Here is a 17,637-nt window from a genome sequence, read left to right as displayed (position 1 = left end):
TCAAGAAGATAAAGATTACCACACATTAACTGACCACATTCCCACATGATTAAGAGCGAAAAGAGGAGGAGGGAGTTACAATTCCCTCTCATATTAATTTAAAAAATTAATATATAAAATTCAAAATAATTTAAAATATTATTTTTAATAAATTATCTAATATATATATTTATATGATAACTCCTTATCATATAATATATATTAAACAATATGTTATATCAAATATAATATATAACTTATAGTTTTTATATTGTATCAAATACAATATAACATATAGTTTGTTTCTCTCTTATTAATGCATGACATTTAATATAAATCACATTTATACTAAATTAATTATATGAATTTCATCCATATAATTAGTATTTGAATCAAATTCAAATATTTAATTTCTTTCAAAATAAACTTTATATTATAATGTATCAAATACATTATATTATTATATCATATATAATTAAGTTAAATTAATTATATAACATATAATTAATTCTCTCAATTAATTTGAACAATTCAAATTAATTCAAAATTAATTCTCATAATCTCTGTTGAGCTATAAAGGGGACTTTATGGACCTGTAGATTGAAGCTCCAATGGTATTTGAATAATTATTTAAAATTCTTTAATTAAATTATTCGACATCTATTAATTTTCGATCGCTCCACTAAATACCGACAGTTGCACTCTTTGCACTACAGATGTATTTTTGTGTCCATTAGATATAACTATTCAACAATGCATTGATCCTTCACAAATTGTTCATAAGTACATCTGGGCCAAAATTACCGTTTTGCCTCTATAGTTAAATCTAACTCCTTAAGTACCACCGATTCCTCTAATGAACAATAAATCATAGTCCAACTATGACCAAACCTCTCTCGGACCAAGAGAGAGTGTAGCGTCACATTGTTCAAGTCTCAGAATCAGCCCTTAAGGGAACAATTTATCTACTTACTCTGATATTAGGGAAATAGTGAATTCTGTCTTGTGTAGCTGTGATCCCAACTCCCCAATCAGAAGACTAACCCATTTGTCATAAGCATCCCAAACATTTCGGTTTGTTGACGAGCTAGGAGTCGGAGCACATTCCTCTGTTAAAACGAACTCTAGATCATCGATCACTAGTATTGTGTTTATATTTGATTTCCATGTTGAGTAGTTATCACCGTTAAATTTATTGAAAGCAAGTAGTTATATAATAGAGTTTGACCTGCTGAAGATATAAACAAATTCTATTAGTGAAAAGCTACTAAATCCAATCAAATTTAGCAAAAGTAATAATGTACCCATATCTCATTATTAATTGTAATGATACTTTAGTGAGTCAGAATAACCACTACCGGAAGACAGTCAATTACTCCTTCACTGAACCAATACACTCTTGACTGAATACTAATACTAGAATAACTCTTATTTCTATAGCATTTAGTTATCACTTTTTGGTCAAGAATTTATTAATATTTAGTAATTCTTGTAAGTGTAACTCTCCATTTTCATATCTTGGAAAACGGTGTCAACAAGCTATTAAAGGGCAGACAATGCTGAAGACGGAACTAAGAAACCTTATCCATTTATGGAGTTTTCGATGTTCCAATCTCAAAGTCACAACCCTCCAAATGGGTGGTCGTGTTAAAACGACATGCAAGCGGAATATAGGAATCTCACGGTGCAACCTAATGAAGGACACCGCAAGATATATGTTGACACATTTCCTTCTCCCACTTACTATGAACTACTTCCCCTATTCACCTTGTTGTTGACCCATGCAAACACTTTTCAAATGGAGTAGTCACGGTAAAAGAGACACGAAGTCGAGCATGAATCTCATGGTGTGAACTATTAGGGACGTGAGAGATAAAAATAATATATCATATATATTATTAATCTCCCACTGAAGTGTTCTAAACAATTGGGTATACTTTTACTTAGGTATACTCCGGCTAATTAAAACAACCTAAGTCTAGGTGTTTATTTAGGTATAACTTTTATACTAGATTTAACCTATGGTGTCTAAGTGATAAACCATTTATTACCTCATATCGCTCATGCATGCTCATAAAATCAAGTTAACAATACTCAAGAACCAGCTAAATCCACAGGTAGAAGGTGTTCCTTAAACCATTAACTTAAATACCTCTAGCATTAGACAGGATTAGCCCGGGTAAGTTTGTAACCAAAGTTTTACAAGATAACGACCTATTTTAACTATTTAAAACAAGTTGTTATTTATCAACACTAGGTGAACATGCATTTATCTTTGTTATAGATTTTAAATGTATAATTTATTTTATAACAATTATAACTTAAATAAATCTATAACATACATCAGCATTCTATAAATTAATATAACACTTTATACTAAATCTCATGAAACCCTAAATATGCATACTATACACCATAACATTTATAACATACTTCCAATGCATGCAACATACTTTCCTAATCTACATGACATACTTGATGCCATACAAAATTTATTTAATTAAGACATACATTCACAATGCATAATTAATTAAACACACACCGAAATGGACTAGTTTTGGCATCCTAATCAAGCAAACACTTAAATTATTACAATAATAATCCACAAACTGCTCGAACCGCCCCCGAGCCTTTTGAACCAGCACAAACCAACTAAATAATGCATGAATTGGACTTCAAGGCAGAAATGGGTTGAATTAGACTGCTAGGGCTTAAAACCGGTTGAACGGAACTGGAAATGGTGGAACTAGTTCAGTTGGACCAGATCCTTGTGTACGCGCGCTTCTGAATTGGATAAAGAATAGCGTCGCGACACCCTCGCAATTCTAGAAAAAAAATGAAGAAAAGTGTCGCGACGCTGTTGAAGAGTGCCAAGGCGCCTCTTGACAGAAGCAAAAACCACTTTCATTTTCCTACTACGCATGCTCCAAAGCTTTTCCAATTCAGCCTAATTTCAACTTTAATGACTTTAGCAAATTTACAAACCATTTTTCACACATTAAGGCCACTAAATAAGGAGCCAATTACAACAATTGAAACATAAATGAAGGTAAATCTAAATGCCAAAGCTGTGATATATCCATTTCAGCAACCATTGCATTCATCTCATGAAAAACACCCATCAAGTTAAAATTAACGTAAATTGAGTACTTAAATCATGCTCTAATACCAATTGTTAGTGTTAACAATTAATATGCGAAAATAATTAGGATCCTAAGCACCCTAATTCCATTAATTTTAAGATTAAAGCATGCATGTTCATAATTTAGCAATTAGGGTTTAGTGAACACAACCTTTGAAGAACTCAAAAATCTAGCAATCCTTAGCTCGATTCTGATCACGAACAGTTCGTAGACCACTACTATAGTCTTTCCTCTATTCTCTAGCCCTGGAGAAGATTGTGAGACCCAAATTGAGAAGAGATTTTGAGGGGAATTTGAAAAATCGGAGAGATTTCAGTAGAAAAATAGAAAAAACAATTCTTTCTTAAAATTCAATCTCGCATGAAGTTTTTTTAGCTGATTAATCTTCTATTTTTATAGAATAACATCATGCAATCCAATTGTATATAAGATTGATACCAAATACATGCATGCATAAGTGGAAGGATGAGGTGTTTTATTTAGTGATAGAAGTAGGAAAAATCCACTTACTTAATTTTCATTTTAATTAGAATTTTCAAAAAATTCACATTTTAAAATGAAAATTAATTTTATATTTGAATTTCAAAAATTAAAATTAAAATTAATTCAAAATAATTATGAATAATTAATTAAACTTAATTTAATATCAAAATATTAAATTAATAAAACATCAATTCCAAACATGAACCCCTATTAATGTATTTTATATTTAAATCATATTTAAATATTCACAATTCTCCAATTTGTTTAATTTCATAATTAAACGTTTAGTTATTTCGTATATAATTAATAATTTCCTAAACCGAATTTGAACATTTCAAATTCTATCATTATACTGTTCCAAGATTTAGTCTGATATGAGCTAGCTGGGGGACCTAATGAACCTATAGATCACGAGCTCCAACGATCTGAGATTAACCGACTAAACTCATTAACCCAATTAATAAACATTTGCTAACTGCCGAGACACTCCAATAAAGCCCAGTGGCTACACTTTCCTCACAGTAGATATATTTCTATCTACTTGATTTAACCATGATTAGTAAGTTGACCCTTCACAGGTAGTTCGTAATTACAATTGGGTCAAAATTATCGTTTTACCCTTGTAATTACATCGTGCTCTCTAAGTTTTCATTGATCTGTTGGGGTTGATGCCCTAAATCTCATGGGTCCAGTAGTTTTTATTTGTAATGTACAAACTTTTTATTTATTTAATACAACATGAGATGTTTTATTCGACATTTAGTAACATTAACCCCAAACCAATAAACTAACATCGAAGGTTATCTTTTGTGGTTTAAACATGTATGTAGAGACATATATGTGGATCAAGATTAAGTGATAACCTAAATGGTCTATAGTAAATGGATAAGGTTGGGTACCTTATCCTAGTGACACTACGAATACGACCTGTTTTGTAGATGTTACAATTGTTGTAAAGTGCTACAAATGATCTGATCCTGATAGTTCATGTAGAGACATGTGAGTGTGGGTATTCTATATGAAAAAGTTTTTATAAGACCGAACCACGTGACTAGTCTCATTATATAACACTGTCAATAATAGATACTTATATCTCACTAGGATGATCATAGGTGACATGACCTGAATCCTAAGTGGTTTGTGAATTCTCGCCTATGAAGGCAGTCCTTTGATTTGTATGGGTGAGAGTGGCCAGATCTTCGACTCAATAAGCCTACCATTTTAGGGATTCGTTTGATTGGGGAGCTGGGAACACAGCTAAACAAGACAGAATTCACTCATTCCTTAATGTCAGGGTAAGTAGATAAATTGCTCCCTCAATGACTGATTCTGGGGCTTGTACAATGTGATGCCACACCCTCTCTTGGCCCGGGAGGGGTTTGGTCATAGTTGGACTATGACTTATTGTTTATTAAAGGGATAAGTGGTACTTAAGGAATTGGATGTAACTATAGGGGTAAAACGGTAATTTTGATCCAGTTGTATTTACGAGCAATTTGTGAAGGATCATCGCACTGTTGATTGGTTATTTTTAATAGATTTCTGTGTCTATTTTTAATAGATCATCGCACTACAACCAATCAATTATTCAGTAGTGCGAAGAGTGCAATTGTCAGTTTTTAATAGAGTGAGCGACCTTTAATGGATGTTGAATAACTTAATTAAAGGAATTTAATCAATTATTCAAGTACCATTGTAGCTTCAATCTATAAGTTCATAAGGTCCCCTCTGTAGTTCAACGTGGATTATTGAGAATTAATCTTAGATTAATTTGAATTATTAGAATCAATTGAAGGAATTAATTATACATGATATAATTAATTTAAGTTAATTATATGTGATATAATTAATTTAAGTTAATTATGTGTGATATAAGTTAATTTTGGAGACTTGTTTAGTGGAGAATAACGATTCAACCTTGATAATAGATTCAGGCGTCACTAACCATGTTTGTTCTTCATTTTAGCGAATTAGTTCCTGGCGGCAACTAGAGGCTGGGGAGATGAAGATGCGTGTTGAAATTGGACACGTCGTCTCAGCTGTGGCAGTGGGAGAACTCCAACTTACTTTATATAATAGATATATTTTATTAAAAAATGTATTATTGTTCTTGATCTAAAGAGAAACTTAATTTCTGTAAATTGTTTGATTGAAGAAAAATATTCTGTACATTTTTCTATGAATAAAGCGTTTATTTATAAGAATGGTATAGAACTTTGTTCTGCTAAGCTGGAAGATAATTTTTATGTACTAAGACTGTTAGCAACTAAAGCCTTCCTAAATACTGAACTATTTAAAACTGCGGTAACTCAGAATAAAAGACTTAAAATTTCTCCTAAGGAAAATATCTATCTTTGGCATCTAAGATTAGGACACATAAATCTCAATAGGATTGAGAGACTGGTCAAGAATGGACTTCTAAGTGAGTTAGAAGAAAATTCTTTACCTGTGTGTGAGACATGCCTTGAAGGCAAAATGACTAAAAGATCTTTTACTGAAAAATGTCACAGGGCCAAAGAACCCTTAGAACTTGTACATTCATATCTTTATGGTTTGATGAATGTTAAGGAAAAAGGAGGATTTGAATATTCATCACTTTCACTGATGATTGTTCTAGGTATGGGTATGTTTATTTAATGTAACATAAGTTTGAAATCCTTGAAAAGCTTAAGGAGTATAAGGCTGAAATTGAAAATGCATTAAATAAAACCATTAAAACATTTTGATCTGATCGGGGTGGAAAGTATATGGATCTAAAATTCCAAGACTATTTGATAGAACATGGAATTGTGTCTCAACTCTCGTCACTTGGTACACCTCAGCAGAATGGTGTATTATAAAGGAGAAATCGAACCCTGTTGGACATGGTTTGGTCTATGATGAGTTATGTTTCCCTACTGAACTCATTTTGAGGTTATGCAGTACAGACTGCAGCTTACATTTTGAATTATGTTCAGTCCAAAAGTGTTACTGGAACACCTTTGGAATTATGGAATGGTTGTAAAGGTAGCTTATGACATTTCAGGACCTGAGGTTACCCAACATATGTGCTTGAGGAAAATCCTAATAAATTGGAACATCGTTCAAAATTGTGCCTATTTGTAGGTTACCCTAAAGACTAAGGTGTTTATGTCAACAAACACTACCTTTTTAGAAGAAAACCACATAAGGGAGCATAAACCCTGCAGTAAGATTGTGTTGAGTGAACTTTCCAATGAAAGTACTGAACCTTCAACAAGAGTTGTTGAAGAACCCAATACCTCAGCAAGATCTATTTAAGTTGGATCATCTAGTAGGTCAAATCCACCTCAAGTGTTGAGGAAACCTCAATGTAGTGGGAGGGTTGTGAATCCACCTGTTCGTTATATAGGTTTAATAGAAACCCTAGCTATCGTAGCTGAAGGAGATGTTGAGGGCTCATTTTCTAACAAGAAGGCAATGAAGGATGTTAACAAAGATATGTGGATCAAAGCTATGGATCTCGAAATGGAGTCTATGTACTTCAATTCATCTTAGGATCTTATAGATCAACCGATGGGGTTAAACCTATAGGTTGCAAGTGGATCTACAAGAGAAAACGGGGTGCTGATGGGAAGGTGCAAACCTTTAAGAATAGGCTTGTGGCAAAGGGTTATACCCAATTCAAGGGAGTCAACTAAGAGAAGACTTTCTCACCCATTTCCATGTAAAAGTCTATCTAGATCCTCTTGTCCATTGTCTCATATTATGATTATGAGATTTGGTAAATAGACATCAAGATTTCTTTTCTGATTTGCAATCTTGAGGAGACTATTTATATGGAGCAGCCTGAGGGATTCATAACCCAAGGTTAAGAGCGAAAGGTTTGCAAGCTTAATTAGTCCATTTATGGATTGAAACAAGCTTTTCAATCTTGAAATATAAGATTTGATACTGCGATCAAATCTTATGATTTTGATCAGAATGTTGACCTGTTTTGTATTTACAAGAGAACCATCAACATTTTAGTAGCTTTTCTAGTGCTGTAGGTAGACAATATCCTACTCATTGGAAATGATATAGGTCTACTGACTGAAATTAAGAATTGGCTAGCGACTCAATTCCAAATGAAATATTTGCGAGAGGCGCAGTTTGTTTTGGGCATTCAGATCTTTAGAGATCGAAAGAACAAAACGCTAGCCTTGTCTCAAGCATCATACACTGACAAGATGCTTGTGAAGTTTTTGATGCAGAACTCCAAGTGTGGTTTACTCCCTTTCAGACATGGAATTATTTTATCTAAGGAAGAGTATCCTAAGACACCTCAAGAAGTTGAGAAAATGAGACTGATCCCTTCTGCATCGACTGTTGGTAGCCTGATGTATGCGATGTTATGTACTAGACTTGACATCTGCTATACAATAGGGATACTGAGTAGATATCAGTCTAATCTAGGATTTGATCACTGGACTGCCATTAAGAAAATCCTCAAGTATCTACCGAGAATGAAGAACTACATACACGTGTATGGTTCTAAGGATCTGATCCTTACAGGATACACGGACTCTGATTTCCAGACTGATAAGGATTCTAGGAAATTTACATTGGGATCAGTGTTCACTCTTAACGAAGGGGCAGTAGTCTGAAGGAGCACCAAGCAGAGGTGCATTGCTGACTCCACTATGGAGGCTGAGTATGAGCAGCTTGTGAAACTGCTAAGGAAGCTGTATGGCTCAGGAAATTCCCAACTGACTGGAAGTGGTTTCAGACATGTTAAAGCTTATCACCCTTTATTGTGAAAATAGTAATGTTATGGCTCATTCCCGAGAGTCTAGGAGTCACAAGTGTGGGAAGCACATAGAGTAAAAGTATCATCTCATCTGAGAAATTGTGCATCAAGGAGACGTGATTGTCACGCAAATAACTTCGAAACACAACCTTGCTGATCCATTTATAAAGGCCCTCAAGACTAAGGTATTTGAGGGTCACCTATAGAGTATGGGTCTATGGGACTTGCCACATTTAGTCTAGGGCAAGTGAACGATTTTGTACTGGGCACGTATTATGCCATAGTTTATTGTTTTGTGTACTTTTATATTAGTTTGACTTTTATATTGTACACCCCACTAGCTTTAGAACAAGTGGGAGATTGTTGGGGTTGATGCCCTAAATCTCGTGAGTTTTGTAGTTTGTATTTGTAATTTACAAACTTTTTATTTATTTAACAAAATATGAGATGTTTTATTCGACATTTAGTAGCATTAACCTACAAACCAATAAACTAACATCCAAGGTTATCCTATGTAGCTTAAACATGTATATTGAAACTGAAGGAACTCTTATCAAAGAGTACCTATAAGTGGAAGCAAGATCGTTCCAAACTCATTGTGACAGAATTACTGCATTCACAATCTAACAGACTAGTTATGCATTAACAATAAATTATAGACATGCTTTGAAACTTAACGAAAAAGAGAACGAAATACATACTAGTTGAAAAAGCCTTATTCTCCTCAAATCTCGTTCTCGTCCAAGGACTGCTCCTCTCACTCTCTCTAAGAATGTCCAAGCAATCATCCACCAAATCATCTACCCACGAACAACCTCCTCATGAGCACGGCAGCAGGGAAGACACCGCCACTTGGAACCCTCGGTATTCTCGGTGTGAGAATCTAGGAGATGTGGGCTCTGTTGGATTTGGCAGAGGGAAGAAGGAAAGCACAATTGTAAACCATGAACAAGCAAGTGGGAGAAGTCGGGGGTCTATCATATAGAAAATGCTTGATCGTTAAGTAGAGGTACACGATCGTTTAATAAAAGGGTTGTGATCGTATAGATGATCGTTTTATTAACACGCTCGGGTGCACGATCGTTTAGAAAGAGCTAGACGATCGTTTAGCAAATCCTATGCGATCGTTTACTAAACCGTGCGCGTGTATACGATCGTTTAGAAATGTTGAGCTATCGTGTAGGCTCTCAGTTTGCTATGCGATAGGCAGTATACACCACTCGTGAGTGAAAGCCTGATCTCTTTTACAAAATGAAAACAATTTTCATTTTATCCTTCAGTTACAAAAGCTGAATGCAACCTTCCACTATCATTCGATTATGGAGAAAAAGCCGGGCAACAATTATCCTATAATTGTCAAATTAAATAATAAATATAATCATATTATATTCATTAACATATGGTTTAATATTACATCAAATGCAACATACGAACCATAGTCTTTTATCCTCCACTAGATATAAATCATATTTATATCCATTTCCTCCAACTGTTGTATCTCATACATCATGTCAAATATATCATATATAATTGACCAGTTCAATAATATCATATATAATCGAACTCCCTCTTGTCAATTTAAACACTTCAAACTGACCTAAAAACTAATTCTCAACTTGAATCTATTGAGCTACCAAGGGGATCTTATGGACCTGTGGCTCGAAGCTCCAACGATACGTGAATAGCTGACTAAACTCTTTAGCTACAAGATCCACCATCCGTTAACTGTCATCCATTTCACTAAAGACCGATCAGCTGCACTCTTCTCACCACAAATATATTTATTTGTCCATCGGCTATAACCAATCAACAGTACGATAACCCTTCACAGATGCTTGTAAATACAGTTGCGTCAATTTATCGTTTTGCCCCTATAGTTACATCTAACTCTTTAAGTACCACTGATCCCTCTAATGAACAATACAACACAGTCCTACTATATGTAGAAACCTACTGAGCCATGAGAAGATGTGTAGCGCCACATCGTTTCAGTCCCGGAATCAATCCTTAAGGGAGAAATCTATCTACATACCCCTGCTTCGGGGAAGGAGTGAATTCCATCTTGTGTAGCTAAGTTCCCAGCTCCCAAATTTGATGAATCCCCAAAGTGGTAGGTTTGAGTCGGCAATCTGGCCACTCGCACCTATGCAAATCAAAGGATCGCCCTCAAAGGTAGGAGTTCCCAACTCACTCAAGATTGAGGCCATGTTACCTATGGTCATTCTAGTGAAGTTAAGTCTTTGTCATGAACGACGTTATATAACGAGACTATAACACTTTGTGGTTTGGTCTTATACAAACTCCTTTGTATAGGATGCCCCCGCTCGCATGTCTCCACATGAATGATCAGGATCAGACCATTTGTAACAAGTCACAACACTTGTAACTATTCTACAAAGCGGGCCACATCCGTAGCGTTACCAGGATAAGGTTTCCCTTCTATACCCATATACTACAGACCATTTTGGTTATCACTTAAGGCATGATCCACCTGTATGTCTCCACATACATGATTAAGTTACAAATAACAACCAGAGATCTTCGTTTATTGGTTTATGGTAAAGTAGTTAAAACATCCAATGTTCATAGACAAAAGTGAAGAAAATATCATATATTATACATCACAAGCGTTTGTTCAAAACTGTGTTTACAAACTATAGAACCCAACGAGAGTTTAGGGCATCATCCTCAACAATCTCCCATTTTTCCTAAAGCGAGTGGGGTGTACATACAACTAGTACAAAATAATAAACTAGGGCATTAAGGCTGAATACAAAATATCTCCCATTTGTCCTAAAGCGAGTGGGGTGTACATACAACTAGTACAAAATAATAAACTAGAGCATTAAGGCTCAATACAAAATATCTCCCACTTGCCCTAGTCCAGCCGCGGGCGGTCCCAAAGACCCATGCTTTGAAGGTGACCCTAAAAAACTTTAGTTGTGAGAGCCTTCATAAACGGGTCAGCAACGCTGTGCTCCAAAGCGATCTTCGTGACTATTACGTCCCCTTGATGCACTATCTCGTGGATGAGATGATACTTTCGCTCTATATGTTTGTCGCGTTTGTGATTCCTAGGCTCCCTGGAGTTCGCCACAACACCACTATTGTCACAATAGAGGGTGATGGGCCTAGACATGTCTGAACAACTTCCAGATATGTCAGGAACTTCCTTAGCCAAACGGCCTCCTTAGCAGCTTCACAAGCCGCTACGTACTCGACCTCCATCGTGGAGTCGACGATGCACCCCTGTTTAGTGCTTCGCCACACTACTGCTTCTCCGTTAAGAGTAAAAACTGATCCTAAAGTGGAATTCCTAGAGTCCTTATTAGTTCGAAAGTTAGAATTCATGTATCCAGTAAGAATCAAATCTCTAGTTCTATACACGAGCATGTAGTCCCTCGTTCTCCGAAGATACTTGAGGATGTTCCTAACTACGGTTTAGTGCACCTGGCCTGGTTAGATTGATACCTACTGACTATTCCCACAGCAAAGCAGATGTCTGGTCTAGTATAGAGCATCACATATATCAAACTGCCAACGACAGATGCATATGGAACCTGTCTCATCTCCTCAACCTCTTAAGGCGTCTTAGGACACATTTCCTTAGACAAAGTAACTCCATGCCTGAATGGCAATAGGCCCCTTTTGGTGTTCTAATTTGAGTACTTCAACAACATCTTGTCAATGTACGATGCCTGAGATAGGGCTAGCACTTTGATCTTACAATTTCAAAATATCTGTATACCAAGAAAAAATTGAGCCTCTCCCAAATATTTCATTTGGAATTGGGTCGCTAGCCAGTTCTTAACTACAACCAGTAATCCTACATCATTCCCAATGAGTAGGATATTGTCTACATACAACACTAGGAAAACTACTGATTTGTTGATGATTTTCTTGTATACACAAGGTTTATTAACGTTTTGGACAAAGTCGTACGATTTGATTGCATTATCAAATCGAATGTTCCAACATTAAGACGCCTATTCAGCCCATAAATGGACCGATTCAGCCTACAAAATTTTTTCTCTTGACCTTGGGCAATGAATCCCTAGGGCTACACCATATAAATGGTCTCCTTAAGATTGCCATTTAGAAAGGCAGTCTTGACGTCCATTTGCCAAATCTCATAATCATAATAAGCAGCAGTGGACAGAAGGATGCGGATCAACTAAACATGGCAACAGGCGAGAAAGTCTCCTCATAGTCGACTCCCTCCATTTGGGTATAACCCTTTGCCACAAGTCAAGCCTTGAAGGTTTGCACCTTCCCATCAGTATCCCATTTCCTCTTATAGATTCATTTACAACCTATAGGTCGTACCCCATCAGGCTGATCTACAAGATCCCATACTGAGTTGAAGTACATTGACTCCATCTCGAGATCCATGGCTTTGACCCATTCATCTCAGTCAACATCATCCATTGCCTTCTGATAAGACAATGGATCCTCAACATCGCCATCGACTACCATAGCCAGGATTTCTATGAAACCTAGATAGCAAATGAGTGGGTTCGCAACCCTCCCATTGCATCAAGGTTCACTCAACTCTTGAGGTGGAAATGACCTACCAGATGAATTATCATCAACAACTCTTGCTGATGAAACAAGTCCTTCAACAACTCTTGTTGAAGTTTCAATAGTTTCATTGGAAGCTCACATAACATGATCTTACTATGTGGACTGTGCTCCCTAATATGATCATCCACTAGGAAGGTAGCATTCGTGGAAATAAACACTCTATTTTTCGTCGGAGCATAAAAGTAACCCCCTAGTGTACCTTTGGGGTAGCCTACAAAGAGGCACAACCTTGACCGTGGTTCCAATTTCTTTGGATTAGCCTCAAGCACATGTGCTGGCAACCCCATATGTGGAAGTGACATAAACTAGCTTTACGCTCGTTCCACAACTCCAGAGGTGTTCTTGCAACCCTCTTGGAAGGAACACAGTTAAGTATATACAATGTAGTATCCACTGCAAAACCCCAAAATGAGTCCGGTAAGGAAGTGTAACTCATCATCGACCGAACCATGTCCAACAAGGTTCTATTTCTCCTCTTTGTTACACCATTCTACTGAGGTGTACCGGGAGCTGAGAGTTGGAAAACGATTCCATGTTCTATCAAATAGTCCTGGAACCCTGAATCCAAAAACTTTCAATTTTGATCATCTTAATCAATCCGTCTATCCAAAGCATTTTCAACTTTAGCCTTGAACTCTCTGAACTTTTCAAAGGATTCAGACTTCCGTTGCATCAAATAAATATACCCATTGATAACGGGCAGAAATTCACGTTATTATAGTGCTAAGTTATTAAACAATGCAGGTTTGCGTTGATAAAAATATATAAAATTGCGTCCAAAAAGCATTAAGTTCACAATATTGTGGTCACATGCGTCCATTGCATTAAAACAGTTAACTTATGTATTTTTGTGCAGAATATGTGTTGACGCAAGGTGGAAAATGCGATCTAAAGAAATCAACGGCCGAGCGCATCAAAAGATTGCGTTAACGCAAGGTCATGCGGTCATTTGCGCTCGCAAATATTTACTCAAGAAGGTTGTCGCATAGAGCCGGCGCAACTTGGTGGGCGCATTTGGGTGAAAAGCACAATAAATCACGATGGGACAGAAAGCTGATGACGATCGAGTCCGAATTAAGTTGAGAAGCCGTTATTGATCTACTGTAGCAAGTACACTCAACTTTTCGGTGACAAATATTCGGCGCATCAAATAGAGAATTAATGCCATCCTATCAATGCAATCATAAGAGAGAAGAAGCCTTTCACCTCAAAGCTCTATAAATACCAGAGGTCATCTTCAGTGAAGGAGTTAGACAGTTAGATAATCTTTCTCTTTAGATAGAAGTAGCTTTGTTCTTAGTTTTTCTTTTATTTAGAAGGAGGAAGCGAGGGAAATGAGATTGTACCGAGAGATTGTTCCGGTGAACTTGAAAGAGTGTCAGAAGCGTCGAGATCAGAGAGAGGGCCAACTTCTGCGGAAGCAGGAATATCTTTTGAGCAGAATATAGTTAACAATGTAAAAGCCTTGGAAAGCAAGGGATTGCTACCAGGCTCTCTATCTTTATTTTCCATTGTCATTTTGTACTCTGAACTTATCTTTAGAAATGGAATTTACTTCTTTATATCAGTTCACTCTCTATTTATTATGCATGAGTAGCTAAATCTGTCGAATTGGTTGAGAAGCACTAAGCTAGCATAACTGGGGATCTTCATTCTATACTATTATTTTGTATTATGTATGCGTCATTCGTCCATTAGAGATACTCGGGAGGTAGTCTAAGGATAGAATCTAGGCTTGGAAAGGTCAAGTTAGAATCTAGGCTCGGGAGAGTCAAATTAGAAACGCATAATCAAAAGATAAGAGCTTAGGAATAAGCAATGTTTGCTATTAACACATCGCATCCATCCTAGAGATAGGTTATGATTGTATGCGGTCACCTTGTCTTTGTGTGCATCTTACATCATCGTATAGGCAAGAAGTAGAGACTTAGGAATAAGCTCTATGGACATTATCGCATTCATCGCATGCGTCCTAGAATTAGGAGTTACCGCATTTGCATTGGAAAATTATTTGATGTCGCATGAGTGTAGCATGATCGCATAGTTTGAACGCATTCTCGGGAAACACTAGCTAAAGACCTTCTCAACCTGTTCCTCCGCATACTCAATGTATTTGTCGTATAATCAATCTGTTTTCAAATTTGCCACATACATTTTTTTTTACCACAAACAACAACCCAACAACTCTTTGATTTATTGGTTACCGCAAAGTCATCTTAAAAATTGTTACTGCATATTGTTTTCCTTAGTCCCCGAGTTTGACGCTGGACTTACCAGAAACTCAGTAGGATTTATATTTGGGTTATGCTGAGAAAACTTGTTACACAATGCATTTTCCATCACCGCAATTTCTTTCATTATTTCACCGCATAAAATAATGCATCAAGTTTTTGGCACCGTTGTCGGGGACTTTGGCAATTTAGTGTGCTAATGATAATTTTTCTGATTTCTTTTCAGCTTTCAATCTCTGGCGAATTACGACCCAGAGATTGAAAAAACGTTTTGATGAAGATTGAGAGATAGCCGCCAACAACAACCACTAGAGAAAGATAATATGGCAGAACAACCAGGAAATGGAGCACCAAATGAAAACAATCTCATGGCGAATCCAATCCTACTGGCAAATGACCGCAATAGGCCCATACGGGACTATGTGTCACTCAACCTTTATGATTTCTCCCCAGGAATCATGAGGTTTGCTCTTGATGGATCTCGATTCGAAAGAAACCGGTGATGTTGCAAATGATTCAGCCTGCTAGACAGTTTGGAGGAAGGCGTGGCGAAGATCCACACCCCCACCTCTGAAGCTTCATAGAAATCTGCAACACTTTTATGTTCCCAAATATCTCTATCGAAGAAGTTCGACTAACTTTGTTTCTATTTTTGTTGTGTGATCAGGCACGAAAATGGGCATACTCTCTCAAACCGGGGGAGATTACTTCATGGGAACAAGTAGTAAAGAAGTTTATGAAGAAATATTTCCCACCAACTGAGAATGCCAGGGGAAGGAAATTAATAACCAATTTTGAACAGTGGACGAATCGCTCAACGATGCTTAGGCGAGGTTTAAGAGGCTGGTAAGAGACTGCCCGTAAACGGATTACTAGATTGATTACAAATGGAGATTTTTTATCATGGATTAAACCCTGCTTCGCAGACCGCTACTAACGCGGTAGCCGCTGGAGGTCTGCTAGATAAAACATATAATGAGGCCAAGAACATCCTTGATCGCATCTCTAAAAATCACGAAGACTGAAGAGAGAGCGATCAAAGATTGAGAATAAAGAATCTGTCTCTTATACACATCTAGATGTGTATAAGAGACAGCGCTGGAGGTCTGCTAGATAAAACATATAATGAGGCCAAGAACATCCTTGATCGCATCTCTAAAAATCACGAAGACTGAAGAGAGAGCGATCAAAGATTGAGAATAAAGGATAATGACAAGAACAATGGTGCTATCGCATCTCTTCAGAGTCAGATGACTGCGATGATGAACTTAAAACAGGGAATCACAATCAATAACCCAACAACATATAATGGACAAGTGAACGCAATCAACCAGACTACCGCAAGATGTGCTACTTGCGGTGAAGGACACGCAATGGAAGAATGCCTACAAAACCCACAGTCAATTTATTTTGTGAAGAATAACTCATTTTCTAACACGCACAACTCTGGGTGGAGAAACCACCCCAACTTTGCATGGAAAAATTAGCAACAAAATTTCCAATCAGTAGCGCAAAAAGAAAGGCCACCCGAATTTTTCCCGCGAAGCAACGATCAGACGAGTAATCAAGCTAGTAGTTCGCAAGCGTCACAATCTTCCTCTTTGGAAAGTTTGTTGAAGCAATATATCGAGAAGAACGAAACTGTGCTTCAAAACCAAGCCACGTCTATCCACAACCTGAAATATAGATAGGCCAGATTGTAGGCGAACTCAAGAACAGATTGCAAGGGGCCCTGCCGAGTTCAACAGAACTTCCATGCAACCCAGGGGGTATGGGTAAAGAGCAGTGTCAAGTGGTGACATTGCGAGTGGAAAGACTGTGGTAGGGGAGAAGAAGGAGCCTAGCTAGACTGCTTCAATTGCGCTGGAACCAGAGATTGCGGTGACTAAAAAAGAAGCAGGAGAAAAAGAGGCGATAGAGCTAGAGATTGCGTCCACCTTAGAGCCAAAAGAACAGGGGACCATGAGAGTACAGTTGCCACCTTTACCACAAAGACTCAGAAAGAAAAAAAATGATGAGGTACAGTACCAATGCTTCTTGAATATGTTAAAACAATTGCATATTAATATTTCGTTCACTGAAGCAATTGAGAAGATGCCTGCATATGTGAAGTTTCTAAAGGATTTGGTGATAAAGAAGAGAGGCACTGATAAGTTCGCCACAGTGGCTTTGACGCAGAGCTCAAAATCTATAATCCCACCAACTATGCGTGATCCTGGGAGTTTTACTATACCTTGCTCCATTGGAGGATTGTACATCGGGCAAGCACTATGCGATCTTGGAGCCAACATTAACTTAATGCCTCTGTCAATTTTCAAGCAGCTAAATGTGGGGCAAGTTGCGCCCACAACAGTGACTCTCCAATTAGTCGATAGATCTCTGGTGAATCCAGAGGGGAAGGTGAAGGACGTGCTGGTTACAATCGACAAGTTTATATTACCAGCCGACTTCATCGTCTTGGACTACGAAG

This window comes from Benincasa hispida, chromosome 11 (assembly GCF_009727055.1).
Source record: "Benincasa hispida cultivar B227 chromosome 11, ASM972705v1, whole genome shotgun sequence".
Lineage (NCBI taxonomy): Eukaryota > Viridiplantae > Streptophyta > Magnoliopsida > Cucurbitales > Cucurbitaceae > Benincasa > Benincasa hispida.
Note: the sequence above shows the minus strand (reverse complement) of the source record.